At 49.5% G+C, this 10,933-nt stretch overlaps 1 pseudogene; it reads right to left on the reverse strand.

The window, feature by feature from the left end:
* Positions 1–5,694: 5,694 nt before the first annotated feature.
* Positions 5,695–6,747, reverse strand: LOC148195803 (protein VAPYRIN-LIKE pseudogene; annotated as a pseudogene).
* Positions 6,748–10,933: the final 4,186 nt, after the last annotated feature.

Here is a 10,933-nt window from a genome sequence, read left to right on the forward strand (position 1 = left end):
CGAAGTTGAGGAAGTTGAGGAAATTGACAAAGTTGATGAAGTGGAGGAAGTGGAGGAAGTGGAGGAAGTTGACGAAGTTGACAAAGTTGGCGAAGTTGACAAAGTTGATGAAGTGGACGAACGTGACGAAATTGGCGAAGTGGACGAAGTTGACGAAGTTGGCGAAGTGGTCGAAGTTGACGAAGTGGACTAGGTGGACGAAGTTGACGAAGTTAACAAAGTGGAGGTAGTGGAGGAAGTGGACGAAGTTGACGAAGTTGAAGAAGTGGACGAAGTGGACGATTTGGATGAAGTGGAGTAGGTGGATGAAGTGCTGGAAAAGGAGGAAGTTGAGGAAGTGAAGGAAGTGGACTAAGTGGACGAAGTTGACGAAGTGGAGGACGTGGACGAAGTTGAAGAAGTGGACGAAGTTGACGAAGTGGACAAAGAGAACGAAGTGGACGAAGTGGAGGAAGCGGAGGAAGTGGACTAAGAGGACGAAGGTTACGAAGTGGACGAAGTGGCTGAAGTGGACGAAATTGACGAAGTGGACGAAGTGGAAGAAGTTGAGGAAGTTGACGAAGTGGACGAAGTGGAGGAAGTGGACGAAGTGGAGGAATATGACAAAGTTCACGAAGTGGAGGAAGTGGACGAAGTTGGTGAAGTGGATGAAGTGGATTAAGTGGAGGAAGTGGAGGAAGTGGACTAAGTGGACTAAGTGGACGAACTGGACGAAGTGGAGGACGTGGAGGAAGTCGAGGAAGTGGACGAAGTGGAGGAATATGACAAAGTTCACGAAGTAGAGGAAGTGGAGGAAGTGGACGAAGTTGGTGAAGTGGAGGAAATGGATTAAGTGCAGGAAGTGGAGGAAGTGGACTAAGTGGACGAATTGGACGAAGTGGAGGACATGGACGAAGTCGAGGAAGTGGAGGAAGTTGAGGAGGTGGACTAAGTGGAGGAAGTTGACGAAATGGAGGAAGTGGAGGAAGTTGACGAAGTGGAGGAAGTTGAAGAAGTTGACGAAGATGACAATGTTGACGAAGTTGACGAAGTGGATTAAGTGTACGAAGTGGACGAAGTGGACGAAGTGGACGAAGTGGACGAAGTGGTCGAAGTGGACGAAGTGGACGAAGTGGACGAAGTGGACGAAGTGGACGAAGTGGACGAAGTGGACGAAGTTGACGTAGAGGACATAGAGGACGAAGTGGACGATTTGGACGAAGTGGAGGACGTGGATGAATTGGAGTAACAGGAAGAAGAAGAGGGAGTGAAGGAAGTGGACTAAGTGGACTAAGTGGACGAAGTTGACGAAGTGGAGGAAGTGGATGAAGTGGAGGAAGTCCACGAAATGAAGGAAGTGGACGAAGTAGACAATGTTGACGAACTGGACAAAGTAGACGAAGTGGACGAAGTGGACGAAGTGGACGAAGTGGACGAAGTGGACGAAGTGGACGAAGTGGACGAAGTGGACGAAGTGGACGAAGTGGACGAGGTGGACGAGGTGGACGAAGTGGACGAAGTGGACGAAATGGAAGAAGTTGACGAAGTGGACGAAGTTGATGAAGTGGACGAACTGGAAGAAGTTGACGAAGTTGACGAAGTGGACGAAGTGGAGGAATATGACAAAGTTGGTGAAGTGGACGAAGTGGATTAAGTGGAGGAAGTGGAGGAAGTGGAGGAAGTGGACTAAGTGGACTAAGTGTACGAATTGGACGAAGTGGAGGACGTGGAGGGAGTCGAGGAAGTGGAGGAAGTTGAGGAAGTGGACTAAGTGGAGAAAGTTGACGAAGTGGAGGAAGTGGAGGAAGTTGAAGAAGTAGACGAAGTTGACGAAGATGACAAAGTTGACGAAGTGGACGAAGTGGATTAGGTGTACGAAGTGGAGGAAGTGGACGAAGTGGAGGAAGTGGACGAAGTGGACGAAGTGGATGAAGTGGACGAAGTGGACGAAGTGGACGTTGAGGACATAGAGGAAGAAGTGGACGAAGTGGATGAAGTTGACGAAGTGGACGAAGTTGGTGAAGTGGAAGCAGTTGACGAAGTGGACGAAGTGGAGGAAGCGGAGGAAGTGGACTAAGTGGACGAAGTTGACGAAGTGGACGAAGTGGTAGAAGTTGACGAAGTGGACGAAGTTGACGAAGTGGAGGACGTTGACGAAGTTGACGAAGTGGACGAAGTGGACGACGTGGACGAAGTGGAGGAAGTGGATGGAGTGGACGAAGTGTACGAAGTTGGTGAAGTGGACGAAATCTAAGAAGTGGAGGAAGTGGAGGAAGTGGACTAAGTGGAAGAAGTTGACGAAGTTGACGAAGTTGACGAAGTTGATGAAGTGGCGGAAGTGAAGGAAGTGGACTAAGTGGACAAAGTTGACGAAATGGACGAAGTGGACGAAATAGACGAAGTGGACGAAGTGGACGAAGTGGACGAAGTGGACGAAGTGGACGAAGTGGACGAAGTGGACGAAGTGGACGAAGTGGACGAAGTGGACGAAGTTGACGAAGTGGACGAAGTGGACGAAGTGAAAGAAGTGGACGAAGTGGACGATGTGGACGAAGTGAAAGAAGTGGAGGAAGTGGACGAAGTGGACGAAGTGGAGGAAGTGGAGGAAGTCGACGAAGTTGACGAAGTTCACAAAGTGGACGAAGTTGACGAAGTTTACGAAGTGGACGAAGTCCAGGAAGTGGGGGAAGTGGAGGAAGTGGAGGAAGTGGAGGAAGTGGAGGAAGTGGAGGAAGTGGAGGAAGTGGAGGAATTGGAGGAAGTGGAGGAAGTGGAGGAAGTGGAGGAGGTGGAGGAAGTGGACTAAGTGGAAGAAGTTGATGAAGTTAACGAAGTTGACGAAGTGGTGGAAGTGGAGGGAGTGGACGAAGCTGGTGAAGTGGAGGAAGTGGAGGAAGTGGACTAAGTGGAAGAACTTGATGAAGTTGACGAAGTGGTGGAAGTGAAGGAAGTGGAGTAAGTGGACGAAGTTGACGAAGTTGACGAAGTTGACGTAGTTGAAGATGTTGACGAAGTGGACGAAGTGAAAGAAGTTGACGAAGTGGACGAAGTTGACGAAGTTTAGGAAGTGGAGGAAGTCGACGAAGTGGACGAATTTGACAAAGTGGACTAAATTGACGACGTTTACGAAGTAGACCAAGTCCTGGAAGTGGAGGAAGTGGAGGAAGTTGACAAAGTTGACGAAGTTGACGAAGTGGACGAAGTGGACGAAGTGGAGGAAGTGGAGGAATTGGAGGAAGTTGACAAAGTGGACGAAGAGGACGAAGGTGACGAAATTGGCGAAGTGGGCGAAGTTGACGAAGTTGGCGAAGTGGTCGAAGTTGACGAAGTGGACTAGGTGGACGAAGTTGACGAAGTTAACAAAGTGGAGGTAGTGGAGGAAGTGGACGAAGTTGACGAAGTTGAAGAAGTGGACGAAGTGGACGATTTGGATGAAGTGGAGTAGGTGGATGAAGTGCAGGAAGAGGAGGAAGTTGAGGAAGTGAAGGAAGTGGACTAAGTGGACGAAGTTGACGAAGTGGAGGAAGTGGACGAAGTTGAAGAAGTGGACGAAGTTGACGAAGTGGACAAAGAGAACGAAGTGGACGAAGTGGAGGAAGCGGAGGAAGTGGACTAAGAGGACGAAGGTTACGAAGTGGACGAAGTGGAAGAAGTGGACGAAGTGAAGTGGCTGAAGTGGACGAAATTGACGAAGTGGACGAAGTGGAAGAAGTTGACGAAGTGGACGAAGTGGAGGAATATGACAAAGTTCACGAAGTGGAGGAAGTGGACGAAGTTGGTGAAGTGGAGGAAGTGGATTAAGTGGAGGAAGTGGAGGAAGTGGACTAAATGGACTAAGTGGACGAAGTGGAGGACATGGACGAAGTCGAGGAAGTGGAGGAAGTTGAGGAAGTGGACTAAGTGGAGGAAGTTGACGAAGTGGAGGAAGTGGAGGAAGTTGACGAAGTGGAGGAAGTTGAAGAAGTAGATGAAGTTGACGAAGATGACAATGTTGACGAAGTTGACAAAGTGGATTAAGTGTACGAAGTGGACGAAGTGGACGAAGTGGACGAAGTGGACGAAGTGGACGAAGTGGACGAAGTGGACGAAGTGGACGAAGTGGACGAAGTGGACGAAGTGGACGAAGTGGACGAAGTGGACGAAGTGGACGAAGTGGACGAAGGGGACGAAGGGGACGAAGGGGACGAAGTGGACGAAGTTGACGTAGAGGACATAGAGGACGAAGTGGACGATTTGGACGAAGTGGAGGACGTGGATGAATTGGAGGAACAGGAAGAAGAGGAGGGAGTGAAGGAAGTGGAGTAAGTGGACTAAGTGGACGAAGTTGACGAAGTGGAGGAAGTGGATGAAGTGGAGGAAGTCCACGAAATGGAGGAAGTGGACGAAGTAGACAATGTTGATGAACTGGACGAAGTACACGAAGTGGACGAAATGGACGAAGTGGACGAAATGGAAGAAGTTGACGAAGTGGACGAAGTTGACGAAGTGGACGAAGTGGAAGAATTTGACGAAGTGGACGAAGTGGACGAAGTGGAGGAATATGACAAAGTTGGTGAAGTGGACGAAGTGGATTAAGTGGAGGTAGTGGAGGAAGTGGACTAAGTGGACTAAGTGTACGAATTGGACGAAGTGGAGGACGTGGAGGGAGTCGAGGAAGTGGAGGAAGTTGAGGAAGTGGACTAAGTGGAGGAAGTTGACGAAGTGGAGGAAGTGAAGGAAGTTGAAGAAGTAGACGAAGTTGACAAAGATGACAAAGTTGACGAAGTGGACGAAGTGGATTAAGTGTACGAAGTGGACGAAGTGGACGAAGTGGACGAAGTGGACGAAGTGGACGAAGTGGACGAAGTGGACGAAGTGGACGAAGTAGACGAAGTGGACGAAGTGGACGAAGTGGACGTTGAGGACATAGAGGACGAAGTGGACGATTTGGACGAAGTGGAAGACGTGGATGAAGTGGAGGAACAGGAGGAAGTGGAGGAAGTGAAGGAAGTGGACTAAGTGTACGAAGTTGACGAAGTGGACGAAGTGGATGAAGTTGACGAAGTGGAGGAAGTTTAAGAACACTACAAAAAAAAAGGGTATTACCGAAGGCCAAAAGCCCTCGGAAAATGCCAAAAGCCCTCGGAAAATGCCATTTACAGACGGCTTATCGACGGCCAATCAGCCCTCGGTAAATTCCTTGTCGCTAACAATTACCGAAGGCTTTTGACCTTCGGTAATTACCGAGGGCGTAAAGCCTTCGGTAATTACCGAGGGTCAAAAACCTTCGGTAATTACCGAAGGCCTATTTATATCAATCACACGCAGCTTCTTTGACGCACTGCACATCCAACAACCTGAGCCCACTGCCTCATACTTGTCTTCACGGTCTGAGGGTTATCACCTTCATAATTAATTCACATCAAACAACCCAATAATTCAGAAAAAATTTCATCACATCTTAATCTACTTCAATCACAATCAACACAAATTAAGCATAGAAAGACCAAGATTTAAATGTCCTTATCTATATTTCTCAAAGAATTTGATAACCAAGAGATCAGCTAAGTGTTTACCTGTGGTGAAGATGGCAGATCTGGGGACTGCCATGCGGGGAAGGAGTGTCTTCGCAGTCAGATGCGGCAGAGGAAGACGGCGTGGTCCTGGTGGTCGTGGTCTTGGGGACGGTTCATCAACCAAGCAATCACCAAGGAAGATTCCACACTACACATAATATATACACAAAACAGAGATTTGGATTCAGTGATACATGAGTGTGTTAGATTTAGAAGGAAGAGAAACCTGATTTTGGAAAGAGTCGAAAAAGTGAAGAGGGTGAGCTGCAAGATAGGGAAAGGATTTGAGATGTGATTGAGAAGCACCATGAGTGATCAAGAAGAGGGCAAGTTGCAAATGCCCTGCCTCAGCAGCACAATGCAGGGGAGTGTAGCCAGCATCATCCACAGTATCAACCTCACCACCGTGTTCAAGCAGCACCTTCACGCTCTTTATTCGACCCTTGAATGCAGCCCAATGCAGTGGGGTCCACCCGTTCTGGTCCCTCCCGTTCACACTCGCCCCTTCCCCCAAACACCTCTTCACGCCCTGAACATCGTCAACCCTCACCGCACGCATCAGCGCGTCGCCCAACCCCAGCAAATCCAACAAACGCTTGCGCGCGTTGGACTCTTCACTCTCCGCCGCAACACAAAACGCCGTTCTCCCCTCCCTGTCCTTCACGCACTTCACGTCTGAGCATTCTAACAAACACTCCACGGCCTTCACGTGTCCCTTCCACGCCGCGTAATGGAGCGGGGTCCTCCCCTTACAGTCCACGCGATTAGGGTTTCCTCCCATCGAGACGCAGAACTCGATAACCCTCACGTGCCCCTCCCTCGCCGCCACGTGAATCGGAGTTCTCCCCTCCGAGTCCACCGAATCCACCTCCAACTTCTCGTCGCAATGCTGCAGCAGAAACTCCATCACGTCGATTCGATCCGTTGCCGCGGCCTCGTGCAGAACTGACTCCACGATTTCGCAACCAGAAGCTTCCAGAAGCTTCACCACGTCGAGGCTCCCCGACCTGATTGCGGGTGGCATGAGAGACTCTGCCGTCGCGGTAGCGTCCGCGCCGGCGTCGAGCAAGTAGGCGACGGCGTCTGCGCTGCCGTTTTCGACGGTGGTGCATGGACGTCCGGTTCCGGTGAATGGAAGAGGGAAATCCCAGGAAGAGTGGCGGTGGCGCGGGGACGGGAGTGAAAATTTGGGAGAAGCTTTCCCAAAAAGCATTTGGAAAATGGACGAGGGAAATCCCAAATTCAGATTTTGTCAAGTGAATGCATATACCGAGGGCCAAAAGCCTTCGGTAAATCGTGTGTGTATTACCGAAGGGCAAAAGCCTTCGGTAATGACCAACTTTAATGACCGTCGGGAAATCCTTCGGTATTGTCATTTTTACCGAGGGGTAAGAGGCCTTCGGTAATAATCCTTCGGTAATGAATAAATTTGTAGTAGTGGAAGTAGACGAAGTTGACGAAGATGACAAAGTTGACGAAGTGGATTAAGTGTACCAAGTGGACAAGTGGACGAAGTGGACGTAGAGGACATAGAGGACGAAGTGGATGATTTGGACGAAGTGGAGGACGTGGATGAAGTGGAGGAACAGGAGGAAGTGGAGGAAGTGAAGGAAGTGGACAAAGTGGACGAAGTTGACGAAGTGGAGGAAGTGGATGAAGTGGAGGAAGTCCACGAAATGGAGGAAGTGGACGAAGTAGACAAAGTTGACGAACTGGACGATGTGGACGAATTGGACGAAGTGGACGAAGTGGACGAAGTGGAACTAGATGACGAAGTGGACGATGTTGACGAAGTGGACGAAGTGGAAGAAGTTGACGAAGTTGACGAAGTGGACGAAGTGGAGGAAGATGACAAAGACGACGAAGTGGAGGGAGTGGACGAAGTTGGTGAACTGGACGAAGTGGATTAAGTGGAGGAAGTGGAGGAAGTGGACTAAGTGGACGATTTGGACGAAGTGGAGGACGTGGACGAAGTGCACGAAGTTGACAAAGTGGACGAAGTTGACCATGTTGACGATGTGGAGGAAGTAGAGGAAGTGGAAGAAGTGGAGGAAGCGGAGGAAGTGGACTAAGTGGACGAAGTTGACGAAGTGGACGACGTTGAGGTAGTGGACGACGTGGACGAAGTGGAGGAAGCTGAGGAAGTGGCCTAAGTGGACGAAGTTGATAAGGTGGACGAAGTGGAGGAAGTTGAGGAAGTGGAGGAAGTCCACGAAGTGGAGGAAGTGGAGGAAGTGGACGAAGTTGACGAAGATGACGAAGTGGACGAAGTAGACATAGTGGACGAAGAGGACGAAGTTGACGAAGTGGACGAAGTTGACGAAGTTGACGAAGTGGACAAAGTGAACGAAGTGGAGCAAGTGGAGCAAGTGGAGGAATCGGAGGAAGTGGACTAAGTGGACGAAGTTGACGAAGTGGACGAAGTGGAAGAAGTTGACGAAGTGGACGAAGTTGACAAAGTGGACGAAGTTGACGAAGTGGACGAAGTGGAGGAATATGACAAAGTTGACGAATTGGAGGAAGTGGAGGAAATGGACGAAGTTGGTGAAGTGGATTAAGTGGAGGCGTGCAGGAAGTGGAGGAAGTGGACTAAGTGGACGAGTTGGACGAAGTGGAGGACGTAGGGGAAGTGGAGGAAGTGGAGGAAGTGGAGGAAGTTGAGGAAGTGGACGAAGTTGACGAAGTGGAGGAAGTGGAGGAAGTTGACGAAGTGGAGGAAGTTGAAGAAGTAGACGAAGTTGACGAAGATGACAAAGTTGACGAAGTGGACTAAGTGGACGAAGTGGACGTAGAGGACGCAGAGAACGAAGAGGACGAAGTGGAAAAAGTTGACGAAGTTGACGAAGTAGATGAAGTGGAACAAGTTGACGAAGTAGACGAAGTTGACGAAGTGAAGGAAGTGGACTAAGTTGACGAAGTGGAGGAAGTTGACGACGTGGAGGAAGTCCACGAAGTGGAGGAAGTGGACGAAGTAGACGAAGTTGACGAAGAGGACGAAGTTGACAAAATGGACGAAGAGGACGAAGTTGACGAAGTTGACAAAGTGAACGAAGTGGAGCAAGTGGACGAATCGGAGGAAGTGGACTAAGTGGACGAAGTTGAAGAAGTGGACGAAGTGGAAGAAGTTGACGAAGTGGACGAAGAGAAGAAGTTGACGAAGTTGACGAAGTGGACGAAGTGGAGGAATATGACAAAGTTGACGAAGTGGAGGAAGTGGAGGAAGTGGAGGAAGTGGAGGAAATGGGCAAAGTTGGTGAAGTGGACGAAGTGGATTAAGTGGAGGACGTGCAGGCAGTGGAGGAAGTGGAGGAAGTGGACTAAGTGGACTAAGTGGACGAATTGGACGAAGTGGAGGACGTAGGGGAAGTGGAGGAAGTGGAGGAAGTTGAGGAAGTGGACTAAGTGGACGAAGTTGACGAAGTGGAGGAAGTGGAGGAAGTTGACAAAGTGGAGGAAGTTGAAGAAGTAGACGAAGTTGACGAAGATGACAAAGTTGACGAAGTGGACTAAGTTGACGAAGTGGACGAAGTGGACGAAGTGGACGAAGTGGACGTAGAGGACGTAGAGAACGAAGAGGACGAAGTGGAAAAAGTTTACGAAGTTGACGAAGTGGATGAAGTGGAAGAAGTTGACGAAGTAGACGAAGTTGACGAAGTGAAGGAAGTGGACTAAGTTGACGAAGTGGAGGAAGTTGACGAAGTGGAGGAAGTGGACGAAGTAGACGAAGTTGACGAAGATGACGAAGTGGACGAAGTGGACGATTTGGACGAAGTGGAGGAGGTGGATGAAGTGGAGGAAGAGGAGGAAGTTGAGGAAGTGAAGGAAGTGGACTATGTGGACGAAGTTGACGAAGTGGAGGAAGTGGAGGAAGTGGACGAAGTTGAAGAAGTGGACAAAGTTGACGAAGTAGACAAAGAGAACGAAGTGGACGAAGTGGAGGAAGCGGAGGAAGTGGCCTACGTGGACGAGGTTGACGAAGTGGACGAAGTGGAAGAAGTTGACGAAGTGGAGGAAGTTGACGAAGTGGACGAAGTTGACGAAGTGGAAGAAGTTGACGAGGTTGACGAAGTGGACGAAGTTGACAATGTGGACGAAGTGGAAGAAGTTGACGAAGTGCACGAAGTTGACAAACTGAAGGAGGTGGACTAAGTTGACGAAGTGGAGGAAGCTGACGAATTGGAGGAAGCTGACGAAGTGGAGGAAGTTGAGGAAATGGAGAAGGTCCACGAAGTGGAGGAAGTGGACGAAGTTGACGAAGATGACAAAGTCGACGAAGTGAACGAAGTAGACATAGTGGACAAAGAGGACGAAGTTGAAAACGTTGATGAAGTTGACGAAGTTGACGATGTGGACGAAGTGGAGGAAGTGGACGAAGTGGAGGAAGTGGACGAAGTTGAAGAAGTGGACGAAGTTGACGAAGTGGACGAAGTGGAGGAATCGGAGGAAGTGGACTAAGTGGACGAAGTTGAGGAAGTGGATGAAGTGGACGAAGTGGAAGAAGTTGAGGAAGTGGACGAAGTTGACGAAGTGGAAGAAGTGGACGAAGTGGAGGAATATGACATAGTTGACGAAGTGGAGGAAGTCGAGGAAGTGGAGGAAGTGGACGAAGTGGACGAAGTTGAAGAAGTGGATGAAGTTGACGAAGTGGACAAAGTGAACGAAGTGGACGAAGTGGAGGAATCGGAGGAAGTGGACTAAGTGGACGAAATTGACGAAGTGGACGAAGTGGAAGAAGTTGAGGAAGTGGACGAAGTTGACGAAGTGGACAAAGTGGAAGAGGTGGACGAAGTTGACAAGGTGGACGAAGTGGAGGAAGTTGAGGAAATGGAGGAAGTTGAGGAAGTGGAGGAAGTCCACGAAGTGGAGGAAGTGGAGGAAGTGGACGACGTTGACGAAGATGACGAAGTGGACGAAGTAGACATAGTGGACGTAGTGGACGAAGAGGACGAAGTTGACGAAGTGGACGAAGTTGACGAAGTTGACGAAGTGGACAAAGTGAACGAAGTGGAGCAAGTGGAGCAAGTGGAGGAATCGGAGGAAGTGGACTAAGTGGACGAAGTTGACGAAGTGGACGAAGTGGAAGAAGTTGACGAAGTGGACGAAGTTGACAAAGTGGACGAAGTTGACGAAGTGGAGGAATATGACAAAGTTGACGAATTGGAGGAAGTGGAGGAAATGGACGAAGTTGGTGAAGTGGATTAAGTGGAGGACGTGCAGGAAGTGGAGGAAGTGGACTAAGTGGACGAGTTGGACGAAGTGGAGGACGTAGGGGAAGTGGAGGAAGTGGAGGAAGTGGAGGAAGTTGAGGAAGTGGACGAAGTTGACGAAGTGGAGGAAGTGGAGGAAGTTGACGAAGTGGAGGAAGTTGAAGAAGTAGACGAAGTTGACGAAGATGACAA

Source organism: Vigna umbellata, chromosome 7, assembly GCF_029865625.1.
Source record: "Vigna umbellata cultivar VRB3 chromosome 7, Vumbellata_1.0, whole genome shotgun sequence".
NCBI lineage: Eukaryota > Viridiplantae > Streptophyta > Magnoliopsida > Fabales > Fabaceae > Vigna > Vigna umbellata.